This window comes from Papio anubis, chromosome 6 (genome assembly GCF_008728515.1).
Source record: "Papio anubis isolate 15944 chromosome 6, Panubis1.0, whole genome shotgun sequence".
NCBI lineage: Eukaryota > Metazoa > Chordata > Mammalia > Primates > Cercopithecidae > Papio > Papio anubis.
In genome coordinates this window covers 113,886,186-113,905,738 of record NC_044981.1, presented here as the reverse complement: position 1 = coordinate 113,905,738, position 19,553 = coordinate 113,886,186, and the positions used below count along the sequence as shown (strand labels likewise).

Here is a 19,553-nt window from a genome sequence, read left to right as displayed (position 1 = left end):
GCGCCAGGGACTTCTCGCGCTGCCACCGCGCGCGCCGCCGCCGCCGCCCCGGGGCTCTCCAGGTGCGAAGCCCGCGAGCATCTGTGCCGCGGTCTGGAGCGCCTTTTTCCTCCCGCGCGTCCGGCTGGCCTCACCCAGGCGGTGGCGCCGCTGGGTTGCACTGCGTACAGGTACCCCGGGGCAGGGCACCGCTCACCTTCCGCCCGTCCCACCTCCGCCACCCCCGCCCCGGCTGGGGCGGAGTGGATGGGTGTGTAGGGTGTGCGGGAGTGTGTATCTTCAGGCTTGGCGGCGCGGGGAGTGGCGAAGGAAAGGGACAGTCCGCTCCGTGGCATTGTTAGTGACCACAGTTCCGTCCCGTCCCGTGCGCCGGGGAGTGCGGGTGGGTTTAGCCCCTCCCCACGGTCCCCTCTGAGAATTCTGTCCCGCGGATCCTGCCCGCCAGCCCTGTTGGCTCCGTGCTGTCCCCGGGCTGGCTTGTCCCTTGGCCGCCGCTGCCCACCCCGTCGCCCGCAGCTAGCCTGGCGCGGGGAACGGGCTGCATCTAGGGGTTTGGGGCTGCCAGAGGGCGCGGGTCAGCCTGGCCAGCAATGTCGCCTCCAGTAACCCGAGGATCCTCGGCGCTGTGTGCGTCTCAAGCTCAAGTCAAAACTTGTGTGTGTTTATTAGGAGAGAGGACGCCTATCTTTAGCAGAAGTAAGGAAGGGGTTGTGACGGGAGGGAAAAAGCCCTTCCAGCAAGAAGGCGTGACCCCGCAGCTCCCTCGTTTCGGCTACGGGAGTCAGGGGTGCCAGGGCTGGGCGAGCGCAAGCCCAGGTCGCAAGGACGATGCTGGCCTGCGCGTTCGAGCCAAGGGAGGATGCAGATCCCTCAGAAGTCTGTGGCCAGAAGAGGTCGTGCGGGGGTGAAGGCTGGGAGAGCTCCAGCTTCCTGCAAGCATTCGAAGTGATAAGCCTGAGCATCTGCACGATGAGAGCGAGTGTGGGGAAGCAGAGCCACTGAAGTGCTGGAAGGAAAATGGGCCAAATGACCTGGGCCAGCTGAAGGCTGCCACAGTTACCCCAAATGTCGCTTCGTGGCAGAAGCCACAGGTCTAGATAGCAGACCGTCTGGAGAATAGAGAAAAGAAAAGAAAACCCAAAACAAACAAACAAAACAAAACAAAAAAACAAAACCACATCAGCAAAGTTACAAATGTGTTAGGGAATTTGGAAATGTAGACGTGGATAAAATAATGTTCTTTATCTTGTACAAGACCTCATATTTTAAAAGTTACACTTTTATTTCTTTATAAACTTTGGGGAACTATAGATTAGAGGAAAAGTTTGCCCAAGTAGATTTCCATAGCATTTGGTTTCATAGAGGATTTGGGGCAATATACCCTTTATTAGGGAATCAAACCTTTTCTTTTCGTAAGTTCTATATTGTGGAGTCTCATAACTTCCTCCACTCTCTGACACCTGCTAGTGCCACAAAAGTTAACAGTATTTTCATCACCAGCAGCAATCCCTGTTAACAGGCATTGGGAGGCAAGCGTTGAGGCTCAGGGTCTTTCTCCATTAAGTGTGACAATGAATTCTTGCAGAAGTTCTTTTTAAGTAATATATGGAGGCTAGGGCTGTAGGGAAAAGTGTAAGGGACCAGAATGGAAAACGCCTGTGCTCATTATCCTCAAAGCACTTGGTCTTGCGTAGGGTACTCAAGATTTCATAGGCCTAGTGTTTCATGGCAGAATTAGAAGCCAGACCTGACTGTCAATGAAACTTCCCACCCAGCTCCTAAAGTTTTGGGGTTCTGACACCTTTCTTGAGGAAGGGAGATTCTGGGAGGAGGAAGGAGCAAAGGTACTACTGAGGATAAAATCAAGAAATTTCAACATATATTGCATTAACATTTTCACTTTATATTTCCAAACAATGAGGCCTGATAAATTTGGGTGGTCAGCTGGTAGAAGGGTGAATTCTCAGCTTCTGCTCAGGAAACTAGGAAGAACTGAAAGATTGAATGCTGCTTCTGTTACTAACTGATCATTACATTTCTGACTGATGTGATAGGTTCAAAATGACATCATTGTGAACTGAAAATAGGATACCCTTGGCCAAATTTGTTCCCTGTTGTCTTGTCACGTAAATATAATGATTTTTGGGAAAAGTGGGCTTGTGGTATTTTGGATGGTCTAAAATATACCTTTAATAATATAAGGCCACTGTATCTGCAGAATTACTTTCCCGTTTTCCTCCATTCTTTTATTTTAGTGTCTGTCAAAACAAAACTCGTGGTTAGTAAACACATCCTCTCAATTTCCTCAGCCAATTTTGGAAGCAAGTATTTTTCTTAAATGTGAGTTCATGTAAAGTCAAAAATTTCCAAATCAACATATGTTTATATCAAACACTTTTCTTTACAGAATATTATTTCATTATACTTATACAATATTCTATGTCTGACACACAATGGCCACTCAATAAATATTGGTTGAATTAATGACCCAACCTATTGTATCAAACAGGTAGTGTGATACTTAACATATTGAATATTCTCACAGGAAAGCCAAGAGATAGTAACATTCTTAGTAAAAGCTAATATTTATCATGCATGTACCAGTCAGTGCATACACAGGGTGACATTCAGTCTGCACAGCAGCACTGTTGGTAGGTTCTATTGTTATTTCCATTTTCTATACGGGAAAAATGAAGGCAAAGAGTTATGAAGGACACATAGCAAACAAGGACTTCAACTCATGTCTGTCTGATTGCGGTACCCATTGCATAGCACTATGGGCAGTTTAAGGAGAAAATGGAAGGACAGCCAAGATGCAAAAGGGAATCTAAAGATCTGGACTGGCTAAAAACGATCAATCACATTTATGTCCATAATTCCACCCTCCTTTTCTTGATACTTGAACTCTGAGTATCTTGAGGAGCCAGCAGAGAAGAGAAATAATTCAAGCAACTGGTCTGCTTTAACTCTACCTTCCTGTATTACTCCGCACTATGCGGCCTCCATTTACATAGGGAACTAGACCCTCCCTGAGCTGGGCAACAACTGGGAGTAATGTTGGTCAGACTCGCATCTCCTGGGTGTTTTCTCTTTCTTTAGCAGTTGTGCTGTGTCTAGGCTAGTGGTTCCCAATGTGGGTCCTTGGACCTGCCGCATCAGAATCACCTGGGAACTTGTGACAAATGTACATTCGAAGGTCTTATCCCAAAGCTGCTGAATGAGTCTGGGCACAGGGCCCAGCAATCTGTGCGGCAGCAAGTCGTCCAGGTGATTCCAACGCAGAGAATTTGAGAACCGTTGTTATTGAGCAAAGTATTGCTTTCAGGAGGCTTCCCATGTGTTTGAGAGAAAGGAGGAATGTCGGGGGGGTGGGGTGGGTAGATTTATAAAGTATTTAAAGGTAATAATGTACATAGTTTCACTTTTTAATTTCACCTTTTAAAAATGCACCTTCTTTGCTACTTAAGCTCCACTGTTTTGAGGGAAGGACCAGCCAACAGCACCCACCCCAGCTGGCTTTAGACCTTCCGAGGTTAGGAGAGGTGTGATGTGGGGAGTAGGATGACGTGGGGCAACCAGAAAGCATAGTATGGGGAAGGAAGAGAACAGAGTCACTGATGATATTTTGTCTTTCGCACAGGAGACAGCGGTGAACAGTCCTTCTTCCTAGTCAGTTTGGGGAAAGGCAGAGCATGTTCTCCTTAAAGAATGTTCTGCTGTAACACATTTGAAAAGAGTAAAGGAAGTGGTGGGGAGGAAAATCATGCAAGGATAACTGTTATCTTGACTTCCCACCCTCAGATTGGATGGAGGGGGAACACAAACATACAATGGGGTAAATAGAAATATATAGCAAATGCTACACTTAAACTTGGAGACCACGGTCTTTCCAATTCAGTGATTTTTTTTTTTTTAAATGGCATTCAAACTTTGTTTTGCTATGGAAAACAAACAAAAAATCAAATAAAATCTCCCCCAGAAATTAGGTTATGATGCAGCCTTGCTGCCAGTAGCCTTATTACTTATGAGCTGTGGAAATATCAAAAACTTGGAATAACACTCATTACATTGATATAAACAGAATAAGCCAGATGGCTTACTACTGATCTTGTACAACCGAGAAGCTCTAATGATTTATCATCCAGCCTTGGATATGTGATTTAGACTTTATGGGAGCTAAACTTGTTGGATTCATTCCAAGCTGATATGCTTTCCTTTCCATTTTTAATTTATACCACTTTAAATGGAGATATAGAGCTTTAGTTATCAGAATTGCCAATCTTTACATATATTATATATGAGCCTGGCAATTTAGAGTCAAAAAATGAAAAGTATGTCATTTTATTGAACTTGAAATTCTCTAAGTTTAAGTGCATTTAAAGGAAAATGTGAAAATAGAGGTCCATATCTGTTACAAAATAGTTTCTTTGAACCTTAAAAGCCGAATTTTATTTTTCTTCTGCATTTCACACATGGTATAAATATAGTACTTTAGGCTCCAAACAGTAATCTAGGAATTGAATGCATAAAATATGATGTTATCAATAGAAATTGTTGACATAGAAAAAATGATATTCTTGTTCATAGTTACAAGTTTATATTGTGGGGTTGGTTGGGGACACAGTGGCACTATATTAGAGAAAGGATAGAAAATGGAATTCAGCTATGGTAATCCGTCCTGTAAACAAATAGCATGAATGGTGAAAAGCACTCTGCCTTGTAAACTGTTTTTTAATGTAGACTAGTCTCAGTATGAATTGTCTAAGAACACATATAAATGTGGATTATCTAAATACTGTCTTTCTTCAAATTCCCTGTCATCAATCCAGGCTTAAGACAGTGGTTAGTTTTGTTTTGGAGAAACTGGAAAGAAAGTGGTCAAGCTTTTTGAGTCCCAAAAGAAATAGTATCTTTTGCTTCCTCAGAGGGAGGCTGAAGGAGCAGAAACAGTAACTTGGCCTGCAGCTGTACTGGTGGGTGTCCATGATGGACAATGAAAACGCATCTTATTTGATGGATTGTAGCTGCTAGAATTATTAGGAGTTACCACTTGTTTTTTGGAAAGAAGTAAGACTTTACCACAAATGAATTTTGTCATAAGTATATTTATTTGCATTAAATAGAAACTCGGCTTTAAGCAAACAGTGATATACATAAATCCCTTGTTTTATCAGAAATAGGGACAAAAACACTAACATTTCACAAAAATTCTTATTTGCAAAAGTCAGTGTAGCAACTGTTTTGCAAGAGAATTCCAAATGAAGTACATTTTGGCATTTGCTATTAGTTTTCAAACAGCTTTGTTGAGATGTAATTCATATACCATATAATTCACCCATTTAAAATTTTTAATAGTTTAATAGTTTTTAATATATTATAGATATGTGTAACCATTACCACAATTTTAGAAGATTTTCATCACCACAAGGAGAAACGCCATACCCTTTATCCAACACTTTTGCACCATCAACCCCAACCCTAAGCAACCGCTAATTTACTTTCTGTCTGTGTAGATTTGCCTATTCTCGGTATTTTATAGAAATATAATAATATAATATGTGGTCTCTTGTGATTGGCTTCTTTTACTTGGCATAATGTTTTCAAGGTTCATCCATGTTATAGCATGTGTCAGTACTTCCTTCCTTTTTATGGCTGAATAATATTTCCTAAGAATTTTTTTTATTATGGAGTAAAATGTTCCATAAAACTGTATGGATATACCACATTGGGTTTATCCATTCACCCATTAATGGACATTTGGGTTGTTTTCACCTTTTGTCTACTGTAAGTAGTGCTGCTATGAACATTTGTGTTGCAAGCCTTTGTTTCAACACCTGTTTTCTGTTCTTACAAGTATATACCTAGGAGTGGGATTGCTGAGTCATATGGTAATTCTAGGTTTGACTTAGTGAGGAACTGCCAGGCTGTTTCTACAGCGGCTGCACCATTTTACATCCCCCCAGGAATGTATGAGAATTCCAATTTCTTCACATCCTCACTGCCATATAATAAACATGATTTGTATATTCTTAACACTAGACCCTTTTCAGATATATGGTCTTGCTATTAATTTGAGGGTTGGGAAATAAACTGACTTAAATACAGTTCTGTTATGTATTGTTCACTACATTATAGGTATTCACCTTATCAAGGAGCAAGAAATTAGTTTTATATGTAAATGAGTTTTAAAGTGTTAAGTACGGTATCTGGGTATATTGTAAAACCTAAACAAACTCTAAAGAGGATTGAAAACAAGGACCTGTTCTAAAGAATCCTGGGGTTCTTGTTTTATAGTTATGGATTACTTTGAATATTGAACACTTTACATTTATCTCAAAGATATGATAATTCATGGATAGTTAACACTTACCTGTTTTAGAACTGTCATAAAGATTGCTGTGACTTGCATGTGGAATATGAGTGTAGCTAATTTTTGAATAGTAGATTATAGTACAATGGATATGTTTTGTCTTTATATCTGCTCACTGGAATGGAGCTGATGAGCTCAGCAGGGGAAAACACTTGGGTCCATTATGTTCCTTATATAATATATGAAGCAACCAAGGAAATCTTAAGCATTCTCATGAAATTGGAATTCATATACAATTTATTTTGTATTCATGTTGTGGTATAATATGAAGGACAAATATATAGGAACAATATTTGCTATGTTTATTTCTCTTTAGTAAAGTAACTTATGAGTTTTAAGAAGAAATATTGTTTTTATAAAAATTACAGAACATTTTAGTACGTTTTAAAAATATATATATAATCAAAATAAGAAGCTCTAAAATAACAACAGTCAGTTAGATGCTGCTTGGCCTCAGTTTGAATAATTGGTAACACTCTCTGAAATGGTCTGCCTCTGTGTCCCTACCCAAATCTCATCTTGAATTTTATTTCCCAACTGATGTCTTTAGCTTATTTCTTCCTTGCTCTTTGAGGCTGATGCTCCAAGCAGATACATTACAACCACTTATGACATATGAGTACATATAGTTTTGTTTACAGAAAGTTGCCCATTCTAGAGTGTAGTGAGGCCATCAGAGCTCACTGCAGTCTCAACCTCCTGGGCTCAAGCCATCCTCCCACCTCAGCTTCTTGAGAAGCTGGGACTACAGGCACAAGCCATCATACCTGGTAACACAAACATTTCCTTCTGTGCACAGAGATAACTGTCCATTTCTTACCTTTGGGCATTTAGAATTACACTTTTAGAGCTCTCTCTGTAATTAAGAATATCTGAGGTTAATTTAGAGATTTGTGTGCATGCAATTAGAATGCAAACTTCTTGTTACTTGTCATTTTCTGAAATCCTAGAACAGTTGTTTTGGGAGTTTGCAGAATAGCAGTTATTTCTGTAGGTTAGCGTCTTCTTTAGGTAGCAATTTGTGTTAAATTAGCCAGTATGTTTCAAGCATGACTTTAAGTCATGAAGGAGATGAGGCCATGGAATGATGTGATTTTTGAAATAGGGACTGAACAGAGTTTAACCTAGAATTGCACTATGACCATACTATAAAATTAGGTCTCAATGCACCAAGCCATTTACACTTGTTTGGTGTAATAACCTTAAGTTATGGCTTTGATTAGGCAATAATAACCTTAAGTCATGGCTTTGATTAGGCAATTCTTAGTTCATTCATTAATAGATGATCTAAATAAACGATTACCTTTAACTGTACTGCATTTCTGGAAACACCATTGCTGTTTTTTAGTTCAATGAGTACAATTTTCATAATCTTGATGAAAGAAAAATGAGAATATTCTGAGATATATGAATTCCTTTGTTCAGTCATTCAACAAATATTCACGGAAGGCCTTCCTTGGGGCAGAAGCATCAGGAACTAGGAAGGATATAGGTTTTGGAGCAGAGCTCTGGGTGTGAAGCACTGTGTTACCATTTATTATGTGGGACAGCTTGAGCAATTTTATTAACTTCTCTGAACCTCTGATGTTTCGATGTATACAATAGGATCAATAATTGCTGTTTTACAGGATACTTCTCTGACCCAAGGCCTGACGTTTAAATTCAACAATTGTCAATTTTCTCAGCTTGTTCTTTGCTTCCCTTTAACTCTCTCTTCATTTAGCACACATACACATATGAGTGCACACACACACTCATACCAGCACACAGCTGGGGGAGTATGCAGATTCACTGATAACCTGGCTTCCAATGGAAAGAACCAATCAAACCCAGAAATACACAATTACTTAACTAGTATTTTTGTGGCTTATCTTGCCACTCTCAGATTGGCAAGGGCTCTTCAAAACCTGACAGGTTCTAGTAATTCAGCCATCCGACTAATTATATATATGCACACCTTCCTGCTTCTTCTCTTCTGCTTCCTGGAAATAGTCTTTAAAGGACACATTCTTTGCACAGCCTGATTTCCTCTGTTTTGAATTTATTCACACTACTTTTTTTGTTCCTGCATTCACAAAATAAAAATAGCTGTGTGGAGGGAGTATGCTGGAGCTTACTCTCTGGGATAGCCAGCTGTTCTAGGATTGCACTAGTGATCCATAAGCTACACCCTTTCAGAAATAATCACAATGCCAGGCATACACTGTGCCTGCTCCCAGAACTTCCCCCATTCATGATGAAACTACCACATCCAGTAGTATGCCCGCTTTCTTTTCTCAGTTCCCACTTCCCTCTCATTGGTAGTCAGAGCAAGAGCAGTGAACCGCAGAAGCAGATCTTGTGTCTTCACCAAGAGGCTGGTGAACTTGCTTGTTTCCCATGCTCAGCCTCTCTGTGTTGCCTTGCTCTGTTAGCCTCCAGTGGGTGTTGGGGCAAGTGAGAGCAATACCATCTGGCATGGGTGGTCACCCAGTTCCTTCAGCAGTTGAAGGCAAATGCTGATTTTACATTATTTCGTAGAAAGTTGTATTTGGTTTGGGGACCTTAAAAACCTTGACCTTGCCATCCAGCACACAGCTTCCTACTTTAACATAAAGGCTGTTTGACATGAATGCCTTTCCATTGGATAAGGAGAACTGTCAGGCAGAGCCATGCGGCTGGATGGAAGGGGCACTAGGCCTGGGTGTGCAAGGAGTCCCGACAATAAGTCAGTGGTCAGTGTTAAGTCATGTGAGCCTCCTAGGCTTCAGTGTCTTCATCTCTGCAATGAAGGAGTTTCCTCAGATCCATGATTCTCAGCTGTTTCGTTCTTTAGGATCCTCATCCATAGCAGTGTTTCCATACGGTCTTGACTGCCACTATGGGGATACATCTCAGTGGCCAGGAGAGGGAGAAAGGGCATGGCATTGGAAGTCCTTTAACAAAAGTCCCTGAGCTCATGCCTGTAATCCCAGCACTTTCAGAGGCCAAGGTGGGCGGATCACGAGGTCAGTAGATTGAGACCATCCTGGCTAACACGGTGAAACCTCATCTCTACTAAAAATACAAAAAATTAGCCCGGTATGGTGGCAGGCACCTGTAGTCCCAGCTACCAGGGAGGCTGAGGCAGGAGAATGGTGTGAACCCGGGAGGCAGAGCTTGCAGTGAGCCGAGATCACGCCACCGCACTCCAGCCTGGGCAACAGAGCGAGACTCCAGCTCAAAAAAAAAAAAAAAAAAAAAAAAAAGTCCCTGAGGTAATTTTTCTGTGCACTCCCAGGGGAGAGCGTTTCTTTTCTCTTTAGAATCACGGAAGTAGATCGTTCTAAGATCTCTTCTGTTCTTAAAATCATGTGCTGAAAGAGACAAGAGGTCATTTAATTGTAGCAACTGAAACAATTATAATGCTATTTTTGTTGGACCTAAACACTTACTTAAAAATTGCAGAAGTCCAGTGACTAAGACAAGTAGAATACACAAAAACATTTTAGGCCATCATTGTCGTCATTTTCTGAGCCTTAATCATAGTTAAATTTTTTCTAAAATTAAAATCAGCAGTGCTTTTCCTCCAACTCCGCCAGAACTTGCTCTAGAAATTAGGGAAAGCAGAATGTACCCAGAAAGTCTTAAGAGAGAAGAAGCAGAGTAAGACATGGGTTTCCAGAGTTCAGAGTCACTTTTCCTCCAACTCCACTAGAACTTGCTCCAGACATTAGGGGGAGCAGAATGACCTCAGGAAGTCCAAGAGAGAAGCAGCAGAGTAAGACATGGGTTTCCAGAGTTTAGAGTCTCTCTGTGTGGTAGGTGAAAGCTGTGTTATTGATGAGGATTTGCATAACCTCCTCCCAGTTGCCTGCTACTGGCCATCCCATTTCATTGTGGGCAACTCCAGTGGATAAGATGGTTCTTCACAGCGTGGTGAGCTACTCCTTTCTAGCCTCCATCCATTTTTTGCTAGTTCTTCTGGAAGCTACATAGGCTTGTCTATTGGACTACATAGTCTTCAAATAATTGAAGATATTAAAATGACTATTATGTCTACCCCGCTCCGTTACACACATAAATCTTGTCCGGACAAATAGGTCTATTTACCAGTACTTTCTCATCAGAAGTCATTTGAAGACACAGAAAGTAAAAACCACAAAGAAAAAAAAAAAACTATATTAAAGTGAAACCTGAACAATAACACCCCATAAACCTAGCAAAAAATTTAAAAAAAACCCAAACTGGGGACAGACATCTCCCCAGGAAATGGAATTAATATTCAGATCTTTAAAAGTTCAGTTTATCAATGAGAAAAAGATAACTCATGAGATAAATGGGCAGAGTACAGGAGCAGTCACAGAAGAGGAGACACGGCTGCCCAGTAAGCACAAGGAGAAATGAAGTTGTTTTGATTCCCTTACACATCTTAACCCCCTTCCTCTGTCTACATGGCCCTTAAAAGCCACAGAACTGAACAATTTTCCAGTTCCCTCAGTTTGTGAGCCTACTTTGTGCAGTGGTATGTTACTCTTAGAAGGGATCCTCTTCTAAGCTGTGGTCTTTGAGAATGACTGCTCCTCCCACTGCTGTTCTGAGGGTGTTGGCAGGAGTGCAGCAGAGCCTGGCTTCAAGGCCCCCAGCGGGCTGGCTGGAACCCTGCTTCAGCTCCTCCAAGCACGTGTGGCCAAATTCTGGGAGCCACGTCAGTGTGGGTTGATAGGTCCTCTGAGACGCCTTCTCTGCTCAGAACACAGCCAGTAAGCCATGGGCAGATCACAACAAACAGCACCCTGCCTTGTGCTCCGCCTCCCTCCATCTACCACACTGCTAAGTTCCTAAGAAGCTTAGGGGAGAAGGAACTGCTGTGGTGCTTAGAATGCAGCGTCTTGCCTGGAAGTATTTTCTCAATCTTCGAGAAAACAGTGGAACTGACTCATTTGGTCAGAGCTTTACAGAAATGTGATTGCAGATCTCTTGCAATTTCATTCTGCTTTAGTGTCAGAATTCATCCGACAACGTGCCAAAAAAAAAAAAAAAAATGTGTGTAAAATCACATACAGATTTAGACACTTCAAGAGGAAGTTATTTTTACCACAGTGGGGAAGAAACCAGAAAGTGCCGATTGGTGGAGAAGGCCGGGCAAGGCTGAGGAAGGAGGGTGGGCACCTGAGCAACCTGGGCCTGGGTGCACTCACCCCTGCAGCCTTGCCAGCCTGGCCCAGGGATTGTGGTGCGGTCACCTCTTAGCAGGTGGAGGGAGGAGTTCCTGTGTGGAAGATCTGCTCCAAGGAGGAGAATGTTGACATAACCCCCGAGTGTGGAGCCAACTTCAGCAGTGCGGGGTTAACATGGGTTACTCTTGAAAATGTGTTGCCTGCTCTCCCAACAGCCCATAGAAGCAGCTCCCTAACAGCTGCATGGGACACAAAGGTAAAAATGGAGAAACGATTCCAGAAAACCACATAAATATAAAAACCAAATGGCACAGTATCTTTATTTTGTTTTAGCAGATGACAGGATTAAGGCCACCTTGTTTTCTTTGCTCATGCATTTCCCAACTCAAAAGCCTGTTCTTGTTTGCTTGTAGAGCAGAGATCCAAGGCCTGAGAGAGCCTGAAATGTTTGTAGTTACATTCTTCATTCGTGCTGCGAGATAAAGAGTTTTCCTGGAAACTAAAGGGAGGGAACAGGAAATATTTGTTAAGATCCATAACCTCTGGCTTTTGTCTCCTCTTTTCACATGGGCAAAGAATATCTAGAGCTACCATTCAGTGATAATATTTTGGGTCTCATAAGATGGTGAATTGTTCAAATGTATTTGGAGAATACTTTATTCAAACATCTTTGTCTTTCTCTCCTATTCCTTGTGGCTGAAGAGAGGCATGTGCTTTTTATGTGAGGGTCTTGAAATGTATGCAGTTACCATGGTGGTACTCTGTCTCTGATCCAAACTCTGGCATAGAGTGTGTGTTTAGCCATGTTTTCAGGGGTGCATCCTAGCGTGGTCAGGCGAAACTACTAGAGCTGAATTTGGTTGCTGGGCAGGCTTCTATCTTTTTTTTTTTTTTTTTTTAAATAGATGCAGGGGGTATAAGTGCCTGTTTTTTACATGGGTATATTGCATAATGGCGAGGTTTGGGTTCCTAGCGTACCCATTACCCGAATAGTGAACACTGTACACAAAAGATAATTTTTCAATCATCAAGCCTTTCTTCCCTCCCTGCTTTTGAGAGTCCCCATTGTCTGTTATTTCCCTCCATATGTCCATGTGTACCCATTGTTTAGCTCTCACTTAGAAGTGAGATTGTGTGGTGTTTGATTTTTTGTTTCTGAGTTACTTCACTTAGGACAATGGTCTTCAGCTCCATTCATGTTGCTGCAAGAGATATGGTGTATATAGACCACATTTTCTTTATCCAGTCATCCGTTGATGGACAGTTAGGTTCATTCCATGACTTTGCTGTTGTGATAAACATACAAGGGCAGGCGTTTCTTTGATATAATGATTTCTTTTCCTTCCGGTAGATACCCGGTAGTGGGATCGCTGGGTCGAATGGTAGTTCGATTTTTAGTTCTTTGAGAAATCTACATACTGTTTTCCATAGAGGCTGTACTAATTTACATTCCCACTGGTATACATGTTCCCATTTCTCCCCATCCTTGCCAACATCTGTGGTTTTTTGACTTTGTAATACTAGTCATTCTGACTGGTGTGACATGGTATCTCATTGTGGTTTTAATTTGCATTTCTCTGATGATTAGTGATATTGAGCATTTTGTTCTTCATATTTTTGTTGGCTGCTTGTATGTCTTCTTTTGCAAAATGTCTCATCATGTCCTTTGCCTACTTTTTAATGGAGTTATTTGCTTTTTTCTTGTTGAGTTGTTTGAGTTCCTTGGATAGATTCTGGATATTAGTCCTTTGTGGGATTCATTTTTGCAAATATTTTCACCCATTCTACAAGTTGTTTGTTTAATCTATTGATTGTTTCTTTTGCTGTACAGAAGCTCTTTGGTTTAATTAAGTCCCTTTTGTTTATTTTTATTTTTGTTGCTTTGCTTAGTCATATATTCATTGCCTAGGTCAATGTTCATAAGAGTTTTTCCTAGATTTTCTTCTAGGATTCTTATAGTTTCAGGTTTTACCTTTAAATCTTTGATGCATCTTGAGTTAACTTTTTATATGGTACGAAAAGGGGTCCAGTTTCATTCTTCTGCATATGGCTATCCAATTTTTCCAGCACCATTTATTGAATAGGGTATCCTTTCCCCACTGTATATTTTTGCCAACTTTGTTTCGATCAGTTGGTTGTAGGTATGTGGCTTTATTTCTGGGTTCTCAACTATGTTCTATAGCTCTGTATGTCTGTTTTTGTACCAGTACCATGCTGTTTCAGTTACTATAGCCTTGTAGTATAATTTGAAGTCAGATAATGCTATCCCTCCAGCTTTGTTCTTTTTGCTTAGGATTGCTTTGACTATTCAGGCTCTTTTTGGTACCATATGAATTTTAGGATTTTTTTTTTCTAATTCTGTGAAAAATAACATTGGTAATTTGATAGGAATTGCATTTAATCTATATGCTAATTTGGATAGTATGGGCATTTTAATGATGTTGATTCTTCCAGTCCACACGCAGGGGATGCTTTTCCATTTGTTTGTGTCATCTACAGTTTTTTTTCATCAATGTTTTGTTATTCTTCTTGTAGAGATTTTTCACCTCCTTGGTTAAATGCATTCCCAGTAATTTTATTATTTTTTGTGGCTACTGTAAATGGTATTGAGTTCTTGATTTGATTCTCAGCTTGAACATTGTTGGTGTATAGAAATGCTACTGATTTTTGTACATTGATTTTGTATCCTGAAACATTACTGAAATAATTTATCAAATCTAGAAGTCTTCTGGAGAAGTCTTTAGGGTTTTCTAGGTATAAGATGATGTTATCAGCCAACAGAGACAATTTGACTTCCTCTTTTCCGATTTGGTTGCCTTTTATTTCTTTCTCTTGCCTAATGGCTCTGGCTAGGACTTCTACTACTATGTCGAATAGGAGTAGTAAGAGTTGGCATTCTTGTCTTGTTCCAGTTCATAGGGGAAATTCTTTTAACTTTTCTCCATTCAGTATGATGTTGACTATGGGTATGTTGTATATGGCTTTTATTATTTTGAGGTATGTTCCTTTGATGCCTAGTTTGTTGAGGGCTTTTATCATGAAAAGATGTTAGATTTTACTGAATGCTTTTTCTGCAGCTATTGAGATGATTGTATGGTTTTTGTTAGGCTTATATCTTCGTACTTCATTTGTTTTATGGCATAATGCATTTCTGTGCCAAAATATAGCCCCTCTTCGCCAGATTTTTTTCCCTGTCACCTTGTGAGAATGATAGTTGACTTTGTTAATTGCAGAATAAGTCTTGCTCACAGGCTTATTCTTCATTGAAGTCTCACATCAATGAGCCTTAAAGGATCAGAGACACACGTTCTCCACTTGCTCTCACCCACTCACCCACTTGCCCTCCTTTACATTTAGTTTGGCAGCCTTCCTCTGTTGCCTTTTCCATCTATACAGGTTCACTCCTTCAACAAATGCTCATAGAGCACCAGTGATGTGCTGAGTGCTGAGATAATCACCATACTCATGGGACTGTGTTGTACCTGGAGGGACAGAGAAAGACTTAAAATCCCGTATGAGGTGTGATGAACAGGGAGAGTTAAAGGAGGTAGTAGAGGCAGAGATTGGTCGTGCCTGGATGTGGTTAGACTGATTATCTCTTTCCTAAAGGCCCTGTTGATGCTAGTAGATCAGGGGGTTCTCAATCCTGGCTGCATGATAGAATAACCTGGAGAACTTTGGAGAATACAGATATGTATTCATTTGGTCAAGGGTGTACGTGTTACAAGCTCCGTGGGTAATTCTAATATGCAACCAAAGTAAAGAACCACTGTAGTAGATACAGGGTCGGAGAGTTTTGTTTGCGCAGTAAATCCTTTTACGGTACTATTTAGGGATGCTTTATCTTAATCTATAATCTTTTATTTGTCTATGACTTATAACACTTTAGCTTACAGCTTCTCTATGTTGGCATCTCTCAAACTTTAATGTGCATGCAAATCACTCGAGGATTTGTTAAGCTGTAGATCCTGATGTAGCAGGTCGGGAGCTGGGCTTGAGATTCTGCATTTCCAGCAAGCACCCAGGTGTAGCTGAGGTTGTAGTTGGAGGGCCACATTTTGAGTAGCAAGGGTCTATACCATAGCATTTCTGGGAAATAATGAATACCTGTAAACAACCAATGTGTCAGGGTTCAGCTTAGCTCATTAAAGATCTGTGCTGTTAAGCATTTCATAGGTATCTTTTAAACTGAATTTTCGTTCACCAGTTTGGTTGTACCAATTTAAGAACAGTAAGTTTTTCTTAAGTGAGAATCACACCCTTGTGTGATTTCAAGTTTAAAATGTCTGTTTTTGTTCATCTTTGGAAATTGTAGTATTAAAACGTAGGCTATTTGGAGTTTTGTGAACATATAGATTTTGACCTAATGTCAAGTTTGTTAATAAGCATTGAGAGCAAACTAACTGGTCTTAGAGATGAAGTTTCTTCAAATAGTTATTGCAGATTCGGTACCGTTTTACATTGTGATGGTGAGGCATAGTATCAGAATTCATTACCACAGGTTCCTAACATACAAATATTCCAGGTAAAGGTTTTTTTGTTTTTTTTGTTTGTTTGTTTTGTTTTTTATAGCCAGAGAAAATAATTGGATGCACATAGAGTGAATAATTAGAATGACTCTGTGTAATTCTTTAAAACACAATTTTAAGAATTAATTAAAACTGTTAATACATGCTCATTGTGAAATATTGGGATACAGGAAAACAGCACAAAGAAGAAAATAAAATGCACATTAATTTCTTTGTTCACAACTGCTTTGGTTACATGCTTCCTCCACTCCGTAGTATCATAAGTATCATTTCACATCTTTATATACTTTTTTACAACATTGGTTTTCATGGTGGTAGAGTAGCCTGTGAATGTACTATTAATTCCGATAAGAAGGCTTTTTTGATAGTTGGCCTATTTCCAGTTTTTTTGTGGTTGTAGATAAGGTTGTGATGAACATTATTAAATTGTTGCAGACTTCCCTATTTCCTTGGGATAAATTCCTCGACTTGGAATTGCTGGTTAAATGTTTAAACTGATTAAACATTTAAAAAATGTTTAAACAATTTTTAAACTGATTTTACAAATTGGCACACTGATACAGATTGATACAGATTTGTATATTTCACTAGGAGTCTATTACCTGTTTTGCTCATACCCTTAAAAACACTGGATGCAATCTTTTAAAAATCCCTTACTCATTTGATTGGTGAAAATGATACTCTTATTCTTTAATTTGCATTTCTTTCAATATTAGTGAAAGTGAACCAGTTTATGCTTGTAAGACATGGGTCTTTTGGGAATTGCAGTTTTAAACTGCTTTTGCAATTTTTCCCTGTAGATATGTTCCTCTTTTATCAATTCTAAGAGCTCTTTAGAGATGAAGGATATTAACCCTTTGACATACATGCAAATAATAATTTCCTGACTTTTTATTTGTCCTTTTGTTCTAAAAGTCAGTTTCTTTTATTTTTCCTGTGCATTAGTTACATTTTCGCATTTATTATTCTTTTCTTTGCTTTTTAGAAAAGCCTTATATACCATCAGATACATATTCTCTATATTTTCTTCTCGTTCTGTTGTTATTCCACTTTTCATTTACTTTTTAAATTCCATTGGCATTTATTTTGGTGTAAAGTAAATTAACTCTTGCAAGTCTATCTGGGAACAAAGTTGTCATTTTGAATGATATCCTTCTTTAACAGTAAATGAATTCTTAAAACATTAAAATGAATTGATTTGAGTTGAAAGCTTTTTAGAGGACTTTTGAAAGCCCTGTTTGTTGTTTGAGGCTAAATTTTGGCAGTGGGAGTGCTTCTGGTCCCTCTTCACGATGCTAGAACCTGTGCTCCGGCCTCTCCCCTTCTGCTGCCTCTCTCAGCTATGATTCTCAGCACAGGTCCACAGATGCCCTTGTTTCTGGAGAGAACTTTTGTTCCCACATCAGTGGAACCTGTAATTGCTAGCTCTTAGGCCAGACAGACAAGGCCACTGTCCTCCCTGGACCTCTGTTGCCTGGATTGCCCATGTGCAGGATTGGGCAACTGTATGGATCTCAGCCTCCTGGATTCCTACTGGGTCTTGAGCAAAAAATGTAACCCCTGGACAGCTGCTTGCAGCCTTGCACATACACCCTTTGGGTGAGCTCCTCAACAACAGCCTGGCTGTCTATTTGGGGTATCTCAGGAACAGAGACAGCACTCATTTGAACGCTATTTGTATAAGCAGCTAGATGGTGATCATTTGTTTAGCTCCTGTGAATTGTAGTCCTTTTTAATGTCTACAAAATTCAAGGCACCACAGACATTTAAAGGCCAACAAGGTGGACCAATAGAGCTACATTTTCTGTTTAGGAAATTTTCTTCTGTGAATTTGCCTTTAACAGGATGTTTCATATCACAAGAGGCAGTGTAGTGTTAACAAAGCATTGGGCTTCAAATCAGAAGTCCTCTGTTTATATCCTGGCATTGCCACCGTGCAGCTGTGTGACCTTGGGTAATTCACTTAACCTCTCTGAGTCTCTGTTGGACCTTTAGAGGGACTCTTTCTGTTCTATAACAACCACCATCAAATTATAAAGAGACTGCTGTCTGGTATTCTCCAGCCTGGAATATTGTGGAAATTTGCATTTGTAATACCTGTTAATACACATACATGCCTTCAGTTTAATCAGTCAGAAGCGTGAGCAGAGCAGGTGGCAAATGGGAGTATAGGAATGTAGGAGCCCGTGTGTGTGTGTGTGTGTGTGTGTGTGTGTGTTGTCTTCAAACAAACTCATAAAAATTCTACAGCTAGGCATTCACAAACAGTGGTTGTTTGTTGTATAGATCCCTACTCTTTCTGTCACTTATTTTTTTTTTTATAGGAAAAGACCTTCTAAGATTATGTAAATTACATTTTAGTTACTGGCTATTCTTACGCATTTCCTGTTCTTTCAAAGGACTAGATAAAAATTTTCTGTATGTCCTAAGACCTAAATTTAAATTGTAAATTTAAATTGTAAAGAATGCCTCACTTTAAATTGTAAAGAATGATTAAAAGTTCTAAAACATTCACCCTGCGATCATTGGATAAGATTTTAATTTTTTCAAGGTTAAAAAAGTTGAGTGTGCTGATGACAAAGGTTCTTGCAAGAGCTGCTAGTCTAGGCTCTGATACAGATGTATATAAATTCATCATTTTCATGCGGACATTATTGGTAATAGAGATTTGCCCACATAACATGGGGAGCACAGAGAAGAAGAGAGAAGGATTCAGGGAAAAGGTGACACTTCAGCTGGGCATTGAAGCATAAATAGGCGTTTTCTATGTAAAGCTATGAGAAAAGGGTATTCTAGATTCTAGAAAGAAGAGCACGTGCAAAGGCAAGCCACTGGGCAAAATTGTGGCATTTTTGGGCACACAAAGCAGTACAGAGTGGCTGGCCAGAAACCATGGTAGGGGAAGGGAAGAGGGTTGCTGCAAGGCAGGCGCCTACAGTAAAAAGAACTTGTATGTTACACTAACTGGTATGCAATGGGAAGCCGCCAAACATTTTTAGACCACAGAGTGAGAGCAGATTTCTTATTCACAAACTCAACTCTATAAACAGAAAGGAAGAGCTGAAGCCATGGGAGAGCCTAGGGCAGGTGTCTGATACGGTCCTCATATTTGAACAGTGCTTTACAGTTTATAAAGTACTTGCACCTTTATTGTCATGTGCACCTCTTCCCTCTCCTGAGTGGTGGGTTTTAAGCTCTCTTTGCAGACAAGGAACCTGAGCCCAGAGACATGAAGGGCCCTGGGTTGCTCAGCTGGTGCAGTGGGCAGAGGGAGAGGTCTACATCTCACCCAGGCCCTTTACCTTTTCGCCTCACGCACAGGGAAGCGTATTTCAGCAAAATACTGAAATATTTTCCCAGCTTTTAAAATGAGATTTGACTTTCAAAGTACCTTTAATCTTGATTTTAAAAAAAGTTTGACAAGACAAACAACTTTTACCCTGCAGGTATTGATTTAGTAGAACAGAGTCATGTTGCTCTGCCTTGTTGCTGACATTTTCTTGTTATGATAGCATT

General features: G+C 40.2%; 1 protein-coding gene across 1 annotated transcript in view; it reads left to right on the top strand.

Moving 5' to 3' along the window:
• Positions 1-19,553, top strand: part of UST (uronyl 2-sulfotransferase) — a 322,585-nt gene that overhangs the window by 713 nt on the left and 302,319 nt on the right. The gene's annotated exons all lie outside the window — the stretch shown is intronic.